Raw genomic sequence first — 22,939 nt, forward strand, 5'->3', positions numbered from 1 at the left:
AGGTCAAGAAACCAAATGGCACCAGCACCCCAGACCTCCCCTTCCTGCCCGCTTCCTGTCAGCAGCATTTCTCACCTGGGATTAACTGCTATACTCACAGCCAGTTCCCTAGGTTAGTTTTGCCCAGTTCTGATATTTATTTAACTAGCATCAGATAGTACAAATGCTTGTGTCTGGTTCTTCTGATTAGGTTTGTGAGCTTCATCCCTGTGGCTGCTTGTAGTCATATAAATAGTTCGTTTGTTCTCATTCCATAGAGTTCCACGGTGTGAATACCCCACACTTTATTGGTGGTTCTACGTGGGGGTTACCACGACTAGCACTGCTGTGAATGTTCCGGGGTGTGAATTTCAGTGGCCATCTGTGTGCATTTCTGCCAGGGGCATACCTGCGAGTGGCATTGTTGGGCCATGGGAGGGAGTGTGCTCACTTTTAGGAGACACGGCCAAATAGTTTTCCAAAGTGGTTCTACCAACATACTCCACCAGTGGTGAATGTACAGAGAATTCTGGTTCATCTGCATCCTCTAGCACTTGGTATTTTTGTCTTTTTCATTTTAGCCACTTGAGTGGGTGGGAAGAGGTTTCACATTGTGGTTTTAATTGGCATTCCCCTGATGACTAATGCAATGGAGCGTTTTTCATGGTTTATTGGCCATTTGTGTGTATGTGCTTTCCATTTGTATATAATGGGCATTGTTCTAACTTTCATTCTTTTTCTTATGTTTCTCCCTTAACGCTGTGATTTTGAGCTCTAGCCATGTTTTGGTGTGGGCAGCTAGTTCTTGGCTTCTGATAGCTGCAGCGTGTTCTGTGTTATGCACCCACCGAGTTTTATTTATCCAGTCCCCTCGAGAGGGATGCTAGGTAGGGTTGAGGATGGAAGAGTAGTAACTGGCTTGTGTTTCTGTTGGCTTCATTCTGCTGATGCCTGAGGCAGGGTAGGCAGAGATGAAGAAGCAACCTGATTCAGGGTTCATAATCTACTTAGCACTAGGCATCTTAGAAGGTGGAGGTGCATGTTGGGGCTAAAAACAGGAGGTATGGGGGGAAACGGCACACAAAAACCCACAGCCCCAGGCAGATGCCTCCTCCCTACCTCCCCAAGCTAAGGGCCGGTCCTTCCCCGTCCACTCGACTACCTCTGGCTCTGGGGGTGGGCATCTGGCAGGAGCGGGAAGCCTTCCTGTGAGTAAAGGGATCTACTGAGAGCTCTGTTTCTCTCTGCAGGTGCCATAACTCTGGCAAAAGACTGAGGAATTCCTCATTGAGAGAATGACCAGCCCAAGAGAAAAGACCTCTGATCCTGGGCACCTACCCAGTCTCGTCCACTGGAAGCCCTGCTGCCTGGGAGCTGTGCTCCCTCCACATGCATTGCCATCGTCTCTCCTTTGCCTGTCTCCCCTCTGGAGGCTGGACAAGCTGAGCATTTGCCTGTCCAATTTCCCCTGTAGCTGGGGCTGGCCACGTGCTTCTCTAACGGCCTGGAGTCATAAGCAAAGCTTTGCTGGGGAAGGGCAGATTCTGGGAAAGCATTTCCTCTCCTGATAAAAGAGGACAGGAGCAGTGGGGTGAGCTGTCTTGCTTCTTCCCCTTCCTCCTGCCTTGAATGAGGGCACGATGCTTGGAGCTGATGAAGCCATCATGTGGCCATGCAGGGAAGGCCAGGAGATTTGGAGCCATTGGCCCCAATGACCAAGATCCCCAGAGCCCACCCCTCATACTTCCTTTCACCCCTCGTGTAAACAGACGAAACCAGATTCTCTGTTATTTGCAACCAGGTTGTGCTGGATGGGGAGGGGTCTGGAAACCCAGGTGCTCTTAATACAAACTGTACACCAGCTCTCTTGTTTTTGGCCTCACCTCTCCTCCCCACTTCCAGAGGTACACAGTGTCCGAGTTCCAGAAATGTCCCCGGGGGTTTGAGGTGGATGAGTTCTTTGCACTCCTTGGCATGCCTCCCTTGGCACGCTCTTTGAATTCAACCTTCCCCGCTCTGAAGTCAGTTACCATTCAAACTTTCAAAAAGTTGTCATCATATCTGCTGTTGCTTCCTTTTCCAGACATTTTGTCCTTGTAGGGAGGGTTTATGTCTTTTAAAATTGTTTCGGTACAATTATATTGAAATTTTAACAGGTGTCTTCAGTCCACTATATTTTGAAGGAAGTCCTCCATATCAGTTTCTCCTCCAGAAAAGTTTAAGTAGCAATCACATGGTACCCTTGTGGGTTGTCAGCATTCTTCTTGGAAGGGGCTTTGCTCATGGTCAAGGGCAAGTCGCTCAGTCATGTCTGACACTTTGCAACTCCATGGACTGCAGCCCACCAGGCTCCTCTGTTCATGGGGATTCTCCAGGCAAGAATACTGGAGTGGCTTGCTGTTCCCTTCTCCAGGGGGTCTTCCCTACCCAGGGATCGAACCCAGGTCTACCACATTGCAGGGAGATTCTTTATCATCTTAGCCACCAGGGAAGCCCAAGAATACTGGAGTGGGTAGCCTATCCCTTCTCCAGGGAATCTTCCTGATCCAGAAGTCGAACTGGGGTCTCCTGCATTGCAGGCAGATTCTTTACCCAGCTGAGCAACCAGGGGATGGTGACCTGATGCCCCCTTTATACCTAGATGAAGGACAGGCTAACAGTTATTGAGGGACCACTGCCAGCTGGGACCTGCTGTGTCCTACATGTACCTTCAGCCCTAGTCACCCCAACCCCTTACCTCTGCCAGCTCCCAGCCCAAATGATGCCGGCCTTCAAATGAAGCGCCGCCCCTTCCTCCAGACACTCGGTTGCCATCTGCTGGAGAGTCGAGAGAAAACAGACGTAAATCTCTGGCGGCTAAGAATGTGTATTTTGCCCCCAAACTGTGGGAAGCACAGCTGTATGTGGCCGACTGCGCCTGCCTCCGCCTCGACCACCTCTTCCTCATAAACTGTTGTCCCTCACACATCAGCTCTGATCAGTGTAGTGAACTAGAGATCCAGGCTTGGAGGGTGGGAAGCTCAGATTGGATCAGTTACTATTGTCCACGTGAACTCGGATGACACAGAGAACCGTTCCAGACTTTACTCATATACAGAGTGGAATAACTATATACCCACCTGAGTCGTTGGGAGGATCAAATGAAATAACACGTGAGAACTACAATAAATATTTTACAGGCTGAACTTGGCATTCATACTGACTGAAGCCTGTTCACCTTTTGCCTTCGGTTGGGTTCCCTGGAAACACTCTGAGATGGAGGTTTTCATGTATGAGGTTTCTAGGGAGTGGATTGGGGTTCAACGTCCATGAGGATGTGAGGGAGCAGGGTTGGGCAGAGGAGACGCTGATCTCCAATGCAACTGCAACAGAGGCTTCAGCCAAAGCCCACAGGAGACTCTGGAGTGAAGTGATCCCACGGAGTTTTCCCCAGTTGAGACTGAGGAGAGTGAGCAACCTTTTCTACCTGAAAAGGTTGGTGGTATAATGGTGAGGCAGCTCCTGCAAGGCAGGGGCAGTGCTCAGAGTGGGTGCAGCTTTGAGCTGTCAGCAACCATACTCCTGACAGCGGGAGGGACAACAGTACCTCGATCCTAAGAGGGGCTCTGGGCAGTCTGCTGCAGCATCCCCTTTCCCTGGGCCGTATATGAGGGGGAGGGTGTTGGTCTCAGCAGATGTAATATGGCAGGTGTTGGAAAAGAGCCAAAGATGGATTCTGTGCACAGAAGAACCGTCCTGGGTCTGGGTTTTGTAGCATAAGAAGCACTACCCTGCTGTGGCCAGGATCAGATCTCCCGGGCTTCACCTCTTCCACTCAGCGGCCCTTGCTCCCAGCTTCACCTGTGTGAAGCATGTTCCATAGGCGCATCCCAGGTCCACAGAGGGCAACCTGCTTCCTGTTCTGTCCCACTCCACAAAGGACACGTGGTCTCCCTGGGTCCTGCCATCTTCATAACTGTGACGTGGTTGCCCTGTGTCATAGCTTGTATCAGCACATTTGTGGATTCGAGGAAGAGGTTCACTATGAGAGACTCAGAGGCTGGGAACCAGAGTCTGGGCTCCTGAGTGCAGCCCACAGATGTGCTTGTGGGAGGGGATGTTGAGGGGCAGCTCCAGTGTGTCTGACAGTTTGTAGTGCTACAGATGTCTTTAGGGAGGACACACACTGTCCTCTTTGGTTCCCACCATTGCTCTCTCTATCATGTTTTACGTTGCATTATGTATTATGTGAGTGTTTGGGTTCTCCTCTTCTGGATGAGGGCCCAGCACCCCAGGAGGACTGTGGAGCACCCCATGTGTTCACATGAACGAGGATCAGAAGTAGGTGGGTGCTGATGGGAGGGACGGAAATTCTGGGCTCTGGGTAGGGAAACAGTTTGGGGCAGGAATGGAATTGAGGCTGATGGAGGGTGAGGCTGGTTATAGGGGAGCTGGGGAGCTATGCTCAGAGCTAGAGGCCCCCACCAGATGGGCACTGCGCTTAGTCACAGAGCTCCTATCACAGTTTGATTTTTCTGCCTTCGTGAAGCATTTTTATTGATACACATAACTTGAGTGAATCTCAAATGTGCCACGCTGGGTGAAGGGAGTCAGCCTCAAGAGGTTACACATACTGGAAGATTCCATCTAAACGGCATTCTGGAGAAGGCAAAATTAAGGGAACAGGAGGCAGATCGTTGGGCGCCAGGGGCTGGTGTGGAGGGATGTGCGGCGGTGGAGGGCAGCATGAGGCGGGGAGCGTTTTAAGGTCTGGGTCATGACCGTGGTGGTGGTTACATGACTCTGCACTTGACAAAAACTCAGAACTGTACACTAAAAAGGATGAGTTTGCCTGAATGTAAATTAAAATATAAATGCAAAACTTGAAAAAAGGAGGCATCTTTACCTTTTTGAACAGAAGTGGTATTTCCTTCAGGAATGTGTGTGTGTGTGTGTGTGGGTGGGTGTGTGTGTGTGTGTGGGTGTGGGTGTGTGTGGAAGAGAAAGAAAAGGTGTGTGTGGTTCTTGAAGAGACAATGGCCAGAGCTGCTGTTTCGAGCCCCAGAGAGCTGGAACAGGGTCTCTGGACTGCAGGCATTCAGTCTCCACTGCTCCGTACATGAGCTTGAACCAAAGGCTCTGGTTGCCCAGAAACAGGGGTTGTGGACATTAAAATGAAAGCCTGGATTTTTTTTGGTTTGTTTGTTGGTTCTTTTTTTTTTTTTTCCCCGAAACACTTCCTCCCTAGTGCTGCAGTGGTGGAGAGCAAGGGAGGGAGCCAGTGAGTGAGTCCTGGCTCCACACCGAGAGAACCTCTGAGCTTTCTCAGCACCTGCCCCTCTCCAGCATCCACAGCATCCTAAGAGTAACAGCTTCACAGATACAGAAAAAGAATATGGGGTCAGCAGCCCCAGTGACTCAAGCCCTGGTGCTGGGCAGACCAACTCCCAGAATCCTCTGGACCTCAGTTTCCCCATCTCTAAGACAAAAAGCCTGTGGGGATTATGAAATTCTCTGACATTTCGCAAGAGTGCTGTAGCAACGAAGGAAGGAAGCCCACAAGGCCACAGGCACCCACGGAAGGACTCTGTCCACACGCTGACACGTGTCCTGGGGCACCATGGCTGGCAGGTCACCCAACCCCCTCTCCTCCACCTCCACACTCCTGAGAGAAGAGGGTGAGCCAGGGTGCCCAGGCCTGACAAGAGACTTCAGAAGACTTTGTAGGGAAATTGGTTTTTTCACTGCAAGTCATTGCTTTGGGCCAGAAAATGCTCAGAACTGGCAGCAGCTGACAAAAGCTGCCTCTTGTCTGCGAGTATATCAGCTTTTAAAGAGATAAGAGGCAGGGGCTGGAGTGCAGGCTTCTCAAGAGAAGGCTGACAGGAGAACAGAGGAGCTGCCTCCCACTCTCGCCCGCTCATAGCGTCGGGGCTGCCGGGGCGGGGACATCAACCATGCCAGCTCCATCACTGCTCTCAAGGGAGGGAATGGTCCCGGGACAAGGAGTGGCCTGCCTCAGGCCTGGAAGTGGCAGTGGCTGTGGTTGCTGGGGTCCCTAGGGGTGAATCTGGGGCCCTGGCATCTTCAATGTGCACTGTGGGAGTATGGAGCTGCTTTGGACTCGTAATTTCTGAGAGGTGCAGCGAACAGGATCCCTGAGGCCCCCATACTGGAAAGGAGTGTCAGGCACCAGATCAGCCTTGCTTCCCAGGGAGCTTGGCTTCAGCTTTTAGCTATCTACATCCTCAAGCTGAAGCTAGAACGCCTTACCACTTATTTAGATAGAGAGTAATTTAATATAAAGATTGTTAATGAGGTATTAAGTTGTCAATTAGGTAACTGAAAAGGTGTAAAGAGAACCCTTTCCATGGTGGGCCGTGTGCCATTCCCTGAGGGTGCAGCCAAAGTGGTGTGAACAGTTATAGTGCAGGACCAGAACCTAGATGGGATTGTGTTCTTGTTAGAACTTAGTCACGTGGCAACAGCTAGTCGTGAGGGGGGCTGTGAGAAAAGAAAGGTGGGCAGCTTCCACTCATGCCTTCAGAAAGAAAGAATGCGCCCTCCCCTTCCCCACTTCCTGCTGGCCAGAATACGGGTCCAGCAGTGGGGGTCAGGGAAGCCCCCTAGAACCATGAGATAAAAGCTTCATGGTGAAGATGTCAGAGTAGCTCAATAGAAGGATGGTTCTGGAGCTGCTTTTCAGTCCTAGACGTCTCATCTGGACTTTTATGTGACAGAGTAATGAACCTCTGGCTGTCTAAGCCTCTGCTATAGGAGCCAATGCTATATTCAGTCCATATTAACTGATACAGAATAAAGCATTTGGCAAAACCCAACACCTATTCACGATACAACCTCTCACTCGGTTAGGAATAGAGGGGAACTTCCTCAACTTGAGAAAGAGCATCCATAAAAAACCTACAACTGACATCATATTTAATGGTGAAAAACAGGATGCTTTCCCTCTAAGACTGGGAAGCAAGGCAAGGATGACTGTTCTCATCAGTCTTGTTCACCATAGTACTGGAAGTTCTAGCCAGGCAAGAAGAAGAAGTAAAAGCATACATATTAAAAAGAAAGAAAGCTCCCTATCTGCAGATAACATCATCTATTAGAAAATCCCAAGGAATCTACAAAAGCAAACTCCTATAACTAACCGACGAGTTGAGCAAGATCCCAGGAGAGAAGATCAACACACAAAATATACCCACATTTCTCTATACTAACAGTGAGCTGAAATTAAAACACAGCTATCATTATAATTACTCCAAGGAAAATGAAATACTTACATATAAAGCTAGTAAAACATGTATAGGATCTACATGCTAAAAATTATAAGATGTGGATTTTAAAAATTCAAGAATATCTAAATAAATAGAGATACATACCATGTTAATGAATTGTAAGACTCATTATAGTGACTATGTCAATTCTTCCCAAATTAACCTACAGAGTTATTGCAATTCTTGTCCAAAATCTCAGCAATAGTTTTTGTAGACATTGACAAGTTTACTCTAAATTCTATATGGAAAGGCCCAGGGTTTACAATAGCTAAAATAATTTTGAAAATAAAAAGTGGGAGGAATCACTCTCCTCAATGTTCAGGCTTACTACATATCCACAGCAATCAAGATAGTGGAGCACCAGTGAGGGGCTAAGCACAAAAGTCCCTGGAATGGAAGACAGAACTCAGAAAAAACCCACGCAAAATGTCCAACTGATTTTTGACAGAGATGCAAAAGCAATTCAATGGAGTAAGGATGAAAGTGAAGTGAAACTTGTTCAGTCGTGTCTGACTCTTTGTGACCCCATGGACTATACAGTCCATGGAATTCTCCATGCCAGAATACTGGAGTGGGTAGTCTTTCCCTTCTCCAGGGGATCTTCCCAACCCAGGGATCGAACCCAGGTCTCCTGCACTGCAGGCAGATTCTTTAACAGCTGAGCCACCAGGGAAGTCCAAGACTTTTGAATAAATGGTGTAGGAGCAATTGGCTATCTCTAGGCCAAAATATGAACCAAAACCCAAATCTCAAGGTTAACTCAAAATAGATCACATACTTAAATGTAAATGTAAAACTAAAAAACTTTTAGAAAAATATGTAGGTGAAAGATTTCAGGACTTAAACTTGACATCAAAAATATGCTCCATAAAAGGAAAACCTGGCAAATTGCATCTCACCAAAACTAAAAAACTTGTGCTCTGCAAAAAATCCTGTAAAGAGGATGGAAAGACAAGCTACAGTCAGGGACAAGATACTTGCAGCTCACATACCTGACAAAGGACTCCTATCTAGAATATATACAAAATTCTCTAATCTCAACAGTAACACTAACCCAAACAATCAAACTGAAAAATGGACCAAAGACATGAACAGATGTTTCACTGAAGAGGATTTACAGATGACAAATAAGGACAAGAAAAGATGTTCAATACCCTTGACCACTAGGTAGTGGGTCAATGAGGGGTTGCTTGTGGAATTGCCCTTTTCTACTTTTCTAAGTGAAGTAAGCCAGAAAGAAAAACACCAATACAGTATACTAACACATATATATGGAATTTAGGAAGATGGCAATGACGACCCTGTATGCAAGACAGGGAAAGAGACACAGATGTGTATAACGGACTTTTGGACTCAGAGGGAGAGGGAGAGGGTGGGATGATTTGGGAGAATGACATTCTAACATGTATACTATCATGTGAATTGAATCGCCAGTCTATGTCTGACGCAGGATGCAGCATGCTTGGGGCTGGTGCATGGGGATGACCCAGAGAGATGTTATGGGGAGGGAGGTGGGAGGGGGGTTCATGTTTGGGAATGCATGTAAGAATTAAAGATTTTAAAATTTAAAAAATAAAAAACTAAAAATAAAAAAAATAAAAATAAAAATTAGCAAGAAAAAATTCTATCCAAACCAAATAAATCAACTAACAAGAGTTAAGTGAGTGGACAGAGTCTAAATCATTGTTCAGTCAAGTTCTGCTGTGAAGGAGAGCAGGGAGATGGACAGGAGGAAGACCTCAGGAGAAGGGGGAAGGAAGTTCATGCGTTTAAGGTGGGGGATAAAGAATATATTTGAAGGCTGATGGGAATGAAGATGTTGACGATGAAGAAGGCGGGTGGATGAGGATGTATGTGGTCTGGAGTACAGACTGACTTTTGATTTCAGCAGAAACTTTTTTCCATTTGAGGAGGAAGGAACACAGAGAATATGCTCATTGAGGCGGGTGAATTGGTCTATTTGCTGGTGGGAAGTTGTCTGATAACTTTATTCTTTCAATGAAGTGTAAAAGGATGTTAAGTTGTAAGTGTTGATTGAGACACCAAAATATAATACATCTGACATGTTAAGGTGCTAGACCAAGATGCAAATTTTTGAAGAAATACTGACATGACTCTTAAAACTCCACCTACACTGAGGGATGAAGGAGCAAGGCTGTCAGGATGATGATGGAAGAATTTTTTGAGGTCCAGGTGAGAAAGGGCCACCTGAATCCTGGGTGAGAGTCTTCCAGGATTCCTTGGGGCTAGAGGAATCCTGAAACCATGGATCACCGATATATGCTATGAGACATGCATTTTTTTTTTTCCTGGAAGCCCTGCAACTACCCTAAAAGTTGAATGTATTGTGGAACAGACCTATGCCAACACTCAAGAGACAGAAGAGGCAAGAGGGCAGAGTAGAAGTATTTGAGCTTACCATCTCTCTCGAAAACACCAAAATCACAACTAACTGCTGAACAACTATTGACAAAAAAGACTTGAGCCTACCAAAAAAGATATCATACATTCGAAGTTAGAGAAGAAGCCACAATGAGATGGTAGGATGGCAGCTTTTGGTATATAATCAAATTCCAGATCCACTGTCTCCCACAAACTGGTAAGTAATTCTGTCACAGAGGTTCTCCCATAGGAGTGAGAGTTCTGAACCCCACGTCAGGCTCCCCAGCCTGGGGGTCTGGCATAGGGAGGAGGAGCCCAGAGCATCTGGCTTTGAAGGCCAGCGGGGCTTGAGTGCAGGAGCTGCTCAGGACTGGGGGAAATGGTGACCCCACTGCTGGAGGGCACACAGGAGATGTCACATGCACTGGGACTCAGGGCAGGGCAGTGAGTCTGTAGGAGCCTGGACCAGACTGACCTGCATGTCTTGGTGGGTCTCCTGGGAAGGTGGGGGGCAGCTGTAGCTCTCATTGGGGGCAAGGACACTGGTGGTGGAAGCCTCAGAGAATAGTCCTCTTCGCAAGCTCTCCTGAAGGCTGCCATTTTGGTGCCAAGACTTGACCCCACCCAATAGCCTGCAAGCTCCAGTACTGGGACCTCTCAGGCCAAACAGCCAAGAGGGTGGAATGCAGGTCCACCCACCAGCAGACAGTCTGCCCACAGCCACCTCTAAACAGACACACCCCTTGACGTGGCCTTGCCCACCAGAAAGACAAACCCAGCTCTACCCTCCAGAGGGCAACCGGCCCTCCCACCAGGAAGCCTGCACAGGCCCCTGGACCAACGCCACCCATCCAAGGGCAGACACCTGAAGTGGGAGGAGCTGTAGCCCTGTGGCCTTCAGAATGGAGACCGCAAACAGAAAGTTAGACACCGTACAATACGTCCTTCAGAGGAAGGAGCAAGGCGAAATCCAGACGAAAACTAGGAGTGGAGATAGGCAATCTGCCTGAAGGTGGAAGGATGTTTAAGGATGATTCTTGATGGGAGGGGCAAGAGCGGGCTGAAACAGTGTACAGAGGCTCATCCCCACATCCACTGGCGAGGTATTGTGGGTGGGGTGCCTGCCTTTATATCAGAACCCTGTGAGGAGGATTTTAAGAGGCCAGCTTTGAGATCCTTGCAAATGGGAGATGCAGTGGTTGGTGTCTGCTCCTGCCTGGGACATGAATCAGCTAAAAGTGGGCTGTCCTAGCTGTTGGCAGAGAAGCTGAAGGAGAGGTGGCTTTGTTGTGATGGAGATGCCCTCCCAGAATTTGGCAGAGTATTTGTCAGACCTGTGACTGTTCCCAGGCATCAGATGTGGGGTATGAGAGAGAGAGAAAAAGAGAGGGAGTCTATGAATCTATCAGGGCCCCTCAGCAGATAGCACCTGGAGGTGGACCGCCTCAGGGCTTCTCAGGGCTACAGAAGGAAGTGAGTAGGAGGATGAGCCAGAGGGGAGGGTATTACTCCAAACAAAGGACCTGCAGGTGAGTGATCTCAGGAATTAGAGCTTTTATGAATTCACAAAAACTCCCAGAGTTATCTTTAAATGTTGGCCTGGCTCAGAAAGTGGGAGAATTTTCCAGTGCCCTTCTCTCTCCAACCCCCAAACCCTGTTGGAATTAGAGACAGCACCTAGGGCAAGTGAGGGAGAAAGCAATCAACACGGCCAACAGCCCTTCCCAGGAGGCCGGCAGCCTGCTGCAGCCCGCCTTAGCCAAGAGGACGAAGAGCCAGAACCTTGAGTGAAGTTGGAAACTTTGGCTGTTACACAGGACTGACATGCTAAGTATCACATCAACAGGGGACTTAGAGTGACCAGCGGGCTTCTTATCACATAAGAGTAGTTAGGAAAGTTCTGGGATAATCCAAGATTTCATTCAGAAGTGTTACAACTTGTATCCCCAAGAGGAAATGAAGATAGCCAATAGGTGCTGGGAAAGATGCTCAACATCACTAACAGTCAAGGAAATGCAACTCAAAACCACAGTGAGAGATCATCACACTCCTGTCAGAATGGCTGTCAGCAAAAAGAACACAAAAAATGTTGGCGAGGACGTCGCGATCTCGTACACTGTTGCTGGGGTTGTAAATTGATGCAACTACTGCGGAAAACAGTATGGAGGTTTCTCAAAAAACTAAAGTAGAACTACTATATGACCCAGCAATTCCACTTCTGGGTGTGTATGTGAAAAAGGAAAAACACACATTCAAAAACATACATGTACTCCATGTTCACAGCAACATTATTTACAAATGCCAAGACCTGGGAGCAACCACGTCTCTACCAACAGGTGAATGGATAAAGAAGATGTGGTGTCTGTGTGTGTGCACGCACACACACACACACACACACACACACACACACATTGGACTACTACTTAGCCATAAGGAAAGGAATGAAATTTTCTCATTTGGAGCAACATGGAAGGCTATTATGCTATGTGAAAGAAGTCAGACAAAGACTGTGTAATATCTCTTATCTATGGAGTCTAAAAATTACAACAAATTAGAGAATCTAACAAAAAAGAATCAGACTCACCAGATGTAGAAAACAAACTACTGTTTACCAGGAGAGAGAGTTAAGGGAAGAGGAGAAATATGAGGGTGGGGGATTAAGAGGTGCAAACTATTATGTATAAAATAAAGTATAAGGGCATATTGTGCAACACAGGGGATAGAGCCAATATCTTATAGTAAATATAAATGGAGGATAAACCCTTAAAATTTTTGAGTCACTATATTTTATACCTCTAACATATAATATTGTGCATCAACTACACTTCAATAAAAAATAAAAATTTAAGAAACAGTGAATGGCAAAAATGAAGCTGCATCACTGAGCAGAGAAGTAAGAGTTGGGAGCATAGACTGAGAATCAATGAGGGGAGAAGTCGGGAGTTAGAAGGGTTGGAGGTTTGAGAAGAGACACAAAAGTGTCATTTTGGTGGGTAGGAAAATGAACTTTCTAGAGAAATGCAACAGGGTCATTGGACAGTATTTAGAGGCCATCTAAGGTTTGTGATTATGAAACTGAAGCAAGGCCAGCCACCGTCTGGAGTAGGAGCAGAGAGGGTAGAGATTTGGGTTTAACTGGAGTGAAAGTGAACATGAAGCCACTCAGTCGTGTCTGACTCTTTGCGACCCCATGGACTTTAGCGTACCAGGCTCCTCCGACCCTGGGATTTTCCAAGCAAGAATACTGAAGTGGGTTGCCATTTCCTTCTCCAGGGGATCTTCCTGCCCAGGGATTGAACCCTGGTCTCCCGCATTGTAGGCAGATGCTTTACCGTCTGAGCCACCAGGGAAGTCTGTTTAAGGTTTTATTGGACATGTAGGATTCAAGGGGCAGGTGGCAAATATTTGAAAGTGTTTTGAAGCCTGTGATTATCAAGCTAGACCATGACATCAGAGTGGGCAAGGGGAGAGTGGGAGTGATGAAAAGGCAAAGGATGGAAGACCTACAGCCTTTGGAGAATTATATTTCAGGGGAGGTAATTCTCCAAGCCAGGCTTCAGCAATACATGAACTGTCAACTTCCAGATGTTCAAGCTGTTTTTCGAAAAGGCAGAGGAACCAGAGATCAAATTGCCAACATCTGCTGGATCATGGAAAAAGCAAGAGAGTTCCAGAAAGACATCTATTTCTGCTTTATTGACTATGTCAAAGCCTTTGACTGTGTGGATCACAATGAACTGTGGAAAATTCTGAGAGAGATGGGAATACCAGACCACCTGACCTGCCTCTTGAGAAACCTGTATGCAGGTCAGGAAGCAACAGTTAGAACTGGACATGGAACAACAGACTGGTTCCAACTAGGAAAAGGAGTACGTCAAGGCTGTATATTGTCACCCTGCTTATTTAACTTATATGCAGAGTACATCATGAGAAATGCTGGGCTGGAAGAAACACAAGCTGGAATCAAGATTGCCAGGAGAAATATCAATAACCTCAGATATGCAGATGACACCACCCTTATGGCAGAAAGTGAAGAGGAGCTAAAAAGCCTCTTGATGAAAGAGAAAGATGAGAGTGAAAAAGTTGGCTTAAAACTCAACATTCAGAAAACTAAGATCATGGCATCTGGTCCCAACACTTCATAGGAAATAGATGGGGAAACAGTGGAAACAGTGTCAGACTTTATTTTTTGGGGCTCCAAAATCACTGCAGATGGTGACTGCAGCCATGAAATTAAAAGACGCTTACTCCTTGGAAGAAAAGTTATGACCAACCTAGAAAGCATATTGAAAAGCAGAGACATTACTTTGCCAACAAAGGTCCGTCTAGTCAAGGCTATGGTTTTTCCAGTGGTCATGTATGGATGTGAGAACTGGACTGAGCTGAGCACCAAAGAATTGATGCTTTTGAACTGTGGTGTTGGAGAAGACTCTTGAGAGTCCCTTGGACTGCAAGGAGATCCAACCAGTCCATTCTGAAGGAGATCAGTCCTGGGGTTTCTTTGGAAGGACTGATGCTAAAGCCTAAACTCCAGTACTTTGGCCACCTCATGCGAAGAGTTGACTCATTGGAAAAGACTCTGATGCTGGGAGGGATTGGGGGCAGGAGGAGAAGGGACAACAGAAGATGAGATGGCTGGATGGCGTCACCGACTCGATGGACGTGAATTTGAGTGAACTCTGGGGGTTGGTGATGGACAGGGAGGCCTGGTGTGCTGCAATTCATGGGGTTGCAAAGAGTCGGACACGACTGAGCGACTGAACTGAACTGAATAAGGTAAGTGTACCGGTGAGGGGACAGTTGGCCAAAGTATAAGACTGGTGTTGTTGATAGTGATGACAAGGTTCAGGATAGACCACTGTCTCAGTAGCGAATGCAGGGTGAGGGATATGATCACTGGATCTGAGAAACCTGTGTATTGGGCCAATCACTCTGAAACTGAGGACAGGAATAGGGTTGTGGGCAGTGAGCTAGAGGCTGTGGCATGGCTGAGTGGTGGAGAATAACCTCCGGCTGATGATACTGCTGATGACACCCCAGAGTTCCGTGGATAAATTAGAAGCAGTGGTCATGGGGTGAACCCAGATGAGGCCAGAAAGGTGTCAGGATGCAAAATTTAACTCTTGGCTTTGTGCAAGCGCAAGATCAGCACTTGAAAAGGAGTGATTTCCTGAAATTTTCTGCCCAGGACACCTTGCTTTCCTCACTCTAGTCCCTGCCCTGGTAGATGGTACTAGAAGATAAGGGACCAGCCCTGCAGGAGGGGAGGAGGTAAGCATCCTCCTCTGTCCTGATCTGGAAAATATGAAAATTATTCTATGGAGTCTCCTTGAATGGGGCCTCTGCTTCAGAGCAATCCATGATGACCGTGGGGACTCAGGGAGGAGGTGTTGCTAGATCTAACCAGAAAACATCTCTTACGGTCTAAGACAGCTCGGGATTCTTAGACAATATATTCGGAACATGTGCTCTAGTGACCTCCAGCTGTAGCATCTTCGCGATCTATGGCAATGTCCGTGCAGAAGCTATGCTCCTCCTGTGCTGTTCCCACCCATGACTAAAGACAGGTAGGCGGGAACAAGAGCTGGGTCATTCTTGCCCGACAGAGTCCTCCACTGGGCAGTCTTTTGCCGGGGAGTCTCCACCAACTGTGACTTTCTCAGAGCTGCAGTATGGTCTGAGGTTCTTCCTGTCTCATCTTCCTTCCTTCCCTCTCTCCTTTCACAGTGGCAGACCTGCATCACAGACTAAGTCTCTCTCTGCTGACTCCTGCTCCTTCCCTTTTATTCCTCATTAATGCTTCTCCTGATAAATCCCTTGCACATCTAGTTCTGACTGGACATCAGCTCTCGGGGGGCCAGGATGGGCACAGTAGTCCTTTCCACACCATGGCAGGGTGTTGTGGGTGAAGTTTGTCTTAGTCTGTAAGTTCCCTTTGGGAGAGATCCTGGGAGGGATTTTGGGAACTAGTGGCTGCAGGAAGTGTTGCAACTGGCAGAATAAAGATATCTAGAAGTGCTCACTATTATCCTCGAAGAGATCTCTATGCAGAGAGATTTAGACCAATGTAAAGCACGGTGCAGGCTCAGTCCAAAGAAGCCACCCAGTCCACAGTGCGCAGTGGGCGACTCAGGTGAGCACCACAGTCCACATACATGCCGCCACTAGAATGAAGCCACTGGTTTGACCCATTATTTGTCAGTGTTCTGGAGACAGCTTTGGCTGCTCATTGATTTCTTTCTGGGGCAGACAACAAGGGGAAGCCAGGAAGTTTCTCCCATAGTCCTCTGCTGCTCTGAGTGGCACCAGCCGAGTTCCTTGTTAACTGACGGTCACTTAGTATAATGCTGTGTGCCAGAAAAAGGCACCATGACAACTTCTGGGCAAAGTCCCAGTTTGAAGAGCCTTATTGCAAATAGTGGAGTGGGAAATGGCAACCCACTCCAGTGTTCTTGCCTGGAGAATCCCAGGGACGGGGGAACCTGGTGGGAGTCTATGGGGTCGCACAGAGTCGGACACGACTGAAGTGACTTAGCAGCAGCAAAGTAGCCCAATACAATAAACTGATGGAAAGGGGGCCATAGAAGGTTGTGGACTTGTCAAGAACCTTTGTCCGTTTATAAGATGTGGTGGGAAACTGAAACTCAAGCTTATAATTAAACTTTTATTCATCATAGAACAATTTTGAAGCAGAGGCAAGGATCTACTTGGTCTTAGGACAGTTATCACCAAAATAAAATCTTCAATAGTGCTTCAGAGCACTATTGAATAGGGGATAGGAGCTTTAACTGTCTCATCAGTCAGAAGGAGCTGGGTGATGGGTAGAGAGCTACAAGAGAAGATGACAATCTCACTTCTGGGTGGGACACTTTGCACACCTCATATAACCTTGCAGAAGTGATTCCTTTCCTGCAGACCTTGGTCCAGCAGCAATATATAAAAAGCCTACAGATGGGATGATGGATGTGTGGACAGCATGAGAAAACAGCTTCCTAACTCTGAGCAGGGGGCTATCTGGGAGTTTGTCTTAATTTGTATTCCCCCAAATCAGGAGCTGAGACAAGGATTTGGGTGTGTGTGTCAGTCACTCAGTTGTGTCCGACTCTTTGCGACTCCATGGACTGTAGCCTGCCATGCTCTTCCTTCCGTGGGATTCTCTAGGCAAGAATACTGGAGTGCTTTGCTTAGGAGGCAGGTTTATTTCCAAGGTGATTCCAGGAGTCAAAAGTAAAGAAACAGAGAGAGAATTAGCTAAGGAAGAGAGAAACTCCCCTCAAAGCTGGTTAGTGCTGTGGGCAACTGGGCAGGGCAGGGTCAGGGTGAGACCACAGAGTTACCTAAGTGGAAAGGTAAGGAGGCCCTTACTTTCAGGATTGCGAAAGACTGGCCCTACATGAGGACTCAGACTTTCTATCGACTCTCTAAGAAACTTGATTCAGAATTGTCCCTCCACAGCTTGGGAGGCTGGGATGGTAATTCATCTTCCAAATCCTGCATTCTTGCATTGGTTGAGGATTGTCCTCGAGGCTGTCAACATCTCCCCTTCCCTCTGCGCTTCTGGGCTGCCGCGTCTGTGTGGGGAGAAGTGGCTTTGGAGAAGGCCCTGAAGACAAAAAGCTGCAGAGTTCTATTCAAAGTCAGATGAGGCAAGGGATGTTGTGGTGTGGGGCACAAATAGGACCCGCTACAGAGGCAACAGTTAGAACCAGACATGGAGCAATGAACTGGTTCCAAATTGGGAAAGGAGCACATCAAGGCTACATATTGTCACCTTGCTTGTTTAACTTATATGCAGAGTGCATAATGAGAAACGCTGGGCTGGATGAAGCACAGGCTAGAATCAAGACTGCTGGGAGAAACATCAATCACCTTAAATATACAGGTGACACCACCCTTATGGAAGAAAGCAAAGAGGAACTAAGGAGCCTCTTGATGAAGGTGAAAGAGGAGAGTGAAAAAGCTGGCTTAAAACTCAACAATCAAAAAATGAAGACCTGTATCCAGTCCTATCACTTCCTGGCAAATGGATGGGAAAACAATGGAAACAGTGACAGACTTTATTTTCCTGAGCTCCAAAGTCACTGCAGATGGTGACTGCTACCATGAAATAAAAGATGCTTGCTCCTTGGAAGAAAAGCTATGACAAACCTAGACAGCATATTAAAAATCAGAGATGTTACTTTGCCAACAAAGGTCCGTCTAGACAAAGTTATGGTTTTTCCAGTAGTCATGTATGGATGTGAGAGCTGGACTATAAAGAAGGCTGAGTGCCAGAGACCTGATGCTTTTGAACTGTGGTGTTGGAGAAGACTCTTGATAGTCCCTTGGACTGCCGAGAGATCAAATCAGTCAATCCTAAAGGAAATCAATCCTGAATATTCATTGGAAGGACTGATGTTGAAGCCGAAGCTTCAATACTTTGGCCACTTAATGTGAAGAACTGACTCATTGGAAAAGACCCTGATATTGGGAAAGATTGAGGGCAGGAGGAGAAGGGGATGACAGAGGATAAGATGGTTGGATGGCATCACTGACTCAATGGATGTGTGTTTGAGCAAGCTCCAGGAGTTGGTGATGGACAGGGAAGCTTGGCATGCTGCAGTCCAGGGGGTCACAGAGTCAGATGCGACTGAGCAACTGGGCAACAATCACAGCGGAGTCGAAACAGTAGGACCCAAGTGTGGCCTCCCACAGTGGACTTTGGAGGAGCTACCGTCTGTTCTGACCCTCAAAGTGCTGATCGTGTCCAGAGAGGACCCCACGTGTGGTGAGATGTTTCTTTGCACAGGAAGCACAGTGCTTCCCACCCAACATGCACTCAGGGGGGGTGGGGTGCAGCATTGCAATGAGGACACCCTGGGATATAGTGCGGCAGGATGGGTTCTCTCATTTTCTCCCCCTTTCTCTTTCTGCTTCTTTCAGTGGGCAGAGAGGGCATTTTTATTCTGTTAAACCTCCTTGGTGAAGAATCTTTATTCCTGTTGTAGAGACAAAGAAGGTTGTTCAGAGAAGTTATGATGCGTGAGCAAGAGAAGGTCTGGAATCAAAGTGGAACCTTCTGGCCTCACCCAGAACTTGGTCCGGAGCACCAATTTACTTAGCTGATGAGTTGAGTATTTCTGTGTGGATCATTTGCAGACATCTTCAGCTTCCAAGTAGTGCTGGGGCTCCCTGTTCTAACTACAAGAAGCATCATTATTCAACAGGCACACACACACACATGCCTTTATGTTACTTTGTAATATGATTAAGTCTGTAAGCAAGAGCAGCTGCATTTCTAATAATCAATTAACTCAGTTCTGCTCAGGGAAAAATAAAGTAATGAGTCCTCTCCATGCATACCCCTTTAGAATTTGTTCTTTGCGCAATGAATCATACTGACCAAGCTTTGCTGTGGTTGTTGGTTTGACTGGTGTCTTAAAGGGCCAACAGTAGCCATGGACTTCCCTTGGTATAGATTCAATGCCCACAGGCAAATCCAGCTTTTCTCTGCCTGAACTCACTTGGATGATAAAATCATCTGGGGCTTCTCAGGGGAAGATGCTTGCAACATATTTCCACTTTAGGCAATATATGAGTGATTTTCCATAGTAACACTGCTGATATTTGGGTCCTAGGGAGCATTTATCTGGAGGAAAAGGACTGGGAACTGTCACCAGAGATGTAGATGGAAGCTGGCACCCTTGTCCATGGTGTGGGGGTGGGGACAGAGGGTCGTGGGGGGGGGCATTCTTTTTGAGTAGATTTGGTGACCAGCAGTCAATATACAAGAGACACTCACAAATCCATACTTCGGGTCCCCATTTGGCACAACCCCCTCCTTAATCTCTGCCCCCAAATTCAAAATTTCTGTAACCTGTTGCTGTTACCAGAGGGATCTTAAGAAAACATGAATTTAACTCTTAGGTTGAATACTCCTCAGGCATGTTTGTCTGCCTAGCTTTCTTCTTCTATGCTTCTATCAATCGAAATGCCCCTCCCTTTTCTTGCTGCAGGTGGCCAATCAGATGCTCTCTCCTTGAAATCTGAATCCTAACTGGACACTAACCAAAAAAAGAAAAGTAGATACTGATTGGTGCTGACCCCATGAAGAGATTGTCTATTGGTGCCTAATACCCAGAAACCTGCCCAGTCTTGGCTGCTTTCCTTGCTGTGTTCAGCTTTTTAGTTCCATTCTGAGTTTCCCTGCAGTCATCCAGTACATTTTATGCTGCAATGGATTTCTGTTGCTTGTAACCAAGTAACTCCTACCGACATAGAAATTGATACATGGAGATGGGTGTTATTATTAATAGACCTTAAAGTGTGGCATTGGCTAAGATGAGCTAGGCTAGCACTGAGAATCTCCCATCCCCCTAGTCTGAATCCAGAAATTTCTGTCATGCTGTAACCTGTTATAACTGGAGACTCAGGCCACCTACCTCGTGCAGCAGGAGTTGAAGGACCTTGAAAGAAAGATCTGTAGAATTTGGAAAGGTGTGGGCTACTTCTTGAAGGTTTAGTAAAGGTACGCACACAAAAAATCAAACTTTGCCTCAACTGGCCAATATGAGAACAGAAAGGGAGGCCTTTTCTAACTATGGCCAGCAGCCCAAGATCTTATAATCATGCCTTGGAGAGTGAAAAAACATCCAGCTTTCTGTCCCAAGCTAATATTGGTGGAGAAAAGGCAGGGAGAATTGGAAACAGTGGTATGCTAGAGCCAGCTCATACTGACTCAGGTCGACATTGTTTCCCGATTCTGCCTCCAGGGATATCACATCCGTAGCTTGACACGGGCCCAGGGTGGGAGTATTTACATCAGATAAGACAGAAAATGCTGCAAATAAGGGATTCCTTTTTACTCCTGAAGATCTAACTGTTTAATATTTACCAGCATACTGATGATTGGAAAATTAGAGACAGAGGCAAGAATGGAGCTTGGAGAAGCCTAACACTCTCCCCTCCTCCCACCTCCTTCCAAGGATCCCGTCCCTGTACTCTTACCAGGCAAAGAAGATTATTACTCCAATCTAAAGAGCTGCCCATGGAATACAGACTGGGATAGGGGAAGGTAAGCTTCCTCTGTACCTCGCCACCCAAGCCAATTTTTTTGTTAACAATATCTCTGTATGGTGGCTGCCTGCAGACAGGACTCATGCAATTCAGCTGACGGGTGAAGAAGGGCAAATCATCTATTGCTAACAGGCAGTAATGTCCAGTCCCAATTTTAGACTGAAAGACCATAACCCGACAAAATCTAATGAGTTGGCAAAATGCAAGAGAGAGAAATCATACTAGCGCTTTGAGGGAGTTGTATTGCCGCAGAAACTTCAGTCCAGGGAAATAATGGCCCGTGATTGCTCAGACCTTAAGACAGCATGCAGGGCTCACTGATAACCAACAGAAAGTACAATACGCTCTCTGTTCCTTGGAAGAAATTGCTTCCTGGTGCTCCTGTCTCGAGGGAGCAGGAGAGAGGATGAGGAAGGCTCCCAGAAGCAGGACCAAGAAATCATTCCACTGTCAAGGGCAGCAGTACAGGCTCCGGGTACACTGTGGGCTGGCACTTCTGGATCTGGTTTCTCTTTTTCTTAATAGAGATTGTTATTGAAGTTAACATATTTATCCTATACTATTGTCTATGTGAGGGCTTCCCAAGTGGTGCCAGTGGTAAAAAAAAAAAAAAAAGCTGCCTGCCAATGCAGGAGACATGAGACACAGGTTCGATCCCTGGGTCGGGAAAATTCCCTGGAGGAGGGCATGGCAACCCACTCCAGTATTCTTGCTTGACGAATCTCATGGACAGAGGAGCCTGGGGGGCTATGGTTCATGCTGCTGCTGCTGCTGCTGCTAAGTCGCTTCAGTCGTGTCCGACTCTGTGGGACTCCTAGATGTCCCTAGGATTCTCCAGGCAAGAGTACTGGAGTGGGTTGCCAGTGCCTTCTCCGCTATGGTCCATAGGGTGGCAAAAAGTTGGACATGAATGAAACAACTTAGCCAGCACGCCTTGTCTGTGTGATGGCTAGCCTTTGGGGACTGGGCCAAGAGGAGCTAACTTTGGACTGTTTAAGAAGAACAAAGTTAGACTAATAGTATTAATTTACTTTGACATTGCTCTCAGTGCTGCGGATACATCCATGAGCAAGTAGAGTCCATGCCCTCACAGGGCTTACATTCTAGCGGGGAAGATAGGCAATGAGCAAGTACATATATAACATCTCTGCTGCTGCTGCTGCTAAGTCGCTTCAGTCGTGTCCGACTCTGTGCAACCCCATAGACTCCCACCAGGCTCCCCCGTCCCTGGGATTCTCCAGGCAAGAACACTGGAGTGGGTTGCCATCTCCTTCTCCAATGCATGAAAGTGAAAAGTGAAAGGGAAGTCGCTCAGTCATGTCCGACTCTTAGCGACCCTATAGACTGCAGCCCACCAGGCTGCTCTGTCCATGGGGTTTTCCAGGCAAGAGTACTGGAGTGGAGTGCCATTGCCTTCTCCGATATAACATCTCAGAAGGTGGTAAATGCTGGATTGGGCTGGTAATTAGATGGGTTGGTAAGGAAGAACTAAAGAAAGTGTGGGAGCGCACAATGCGGATACAATGGCTGAAGGAAAAGCAAGTTCCAAGGGTCTTTGTCCTGAGGCAAGACTATGCCCAGTGTATTTAAGGAAAAGCAAGGAAGACAGCTTGGCAGAAGCATTGAGAACTGGGGTGAAGATGAGGTCAGAGAGGAATAAGGGTCAGATTATGTAAAACATGGTAATAATGTTTACTTGGAGAACATAGAAGCCACAGGTGGATTTTGAGCTCCAGCAGCTGTTTGAGAATAGACTGCTGGGGACAAGAGTAGAAATGGGAGACCAGTTGGAAGGCTATTGAAATAATACTTGTAAGAGATGATGGTTCCTTGAATAAGTTGGTAATTGAAAGTTTCCTTTCTCTAGAATTTCCTTTTGTTACCCAAGATAGAACTCCTAATCCTTTAAAAAATCAACACAGATAATCCAAGTCCAAGATAGAAATGCCACAATTCAAGCAGCAGATAGTAAATACTTTTGTGAAAAGGGAGGAGAATCCAACCCAAGATATTAAAAAAATTTAACTTGTGAGCTGTAGACACATAGAAAAGTGCATTAGATATATATATTTAACTTGACACATGGTTATAAAGACAGTACTTGTAAAGAGAACCAGCTAGGTGGGAAATTAGAACATTGCCAGACCTAGTCACAAATGCCTCCTTCGCGTCTTCAGTAACCTCTACCCTGACTTTCATGGACTAATTCCTGCTTTTCTTTTCTTTATTCCAAACAGTATATTTAATTTTGCCTGATT

This window comes from Ovis aries, chromosome 19 (assembly GCF_016772045.2).
Source record: "Ovis aries strain OAR_USU_Benz2616 breed Rambouillet chromosome 19, ARS-UI_Ramb_v3.0, whole genome shotgun sequence".
NCBI classification, from domain to species: domain Eukaryota; kingdom Metazoa; phylum Chordata; class Mammalia; order Artiodactyla; family Bovidae; genus Ovis; species Ovis aries.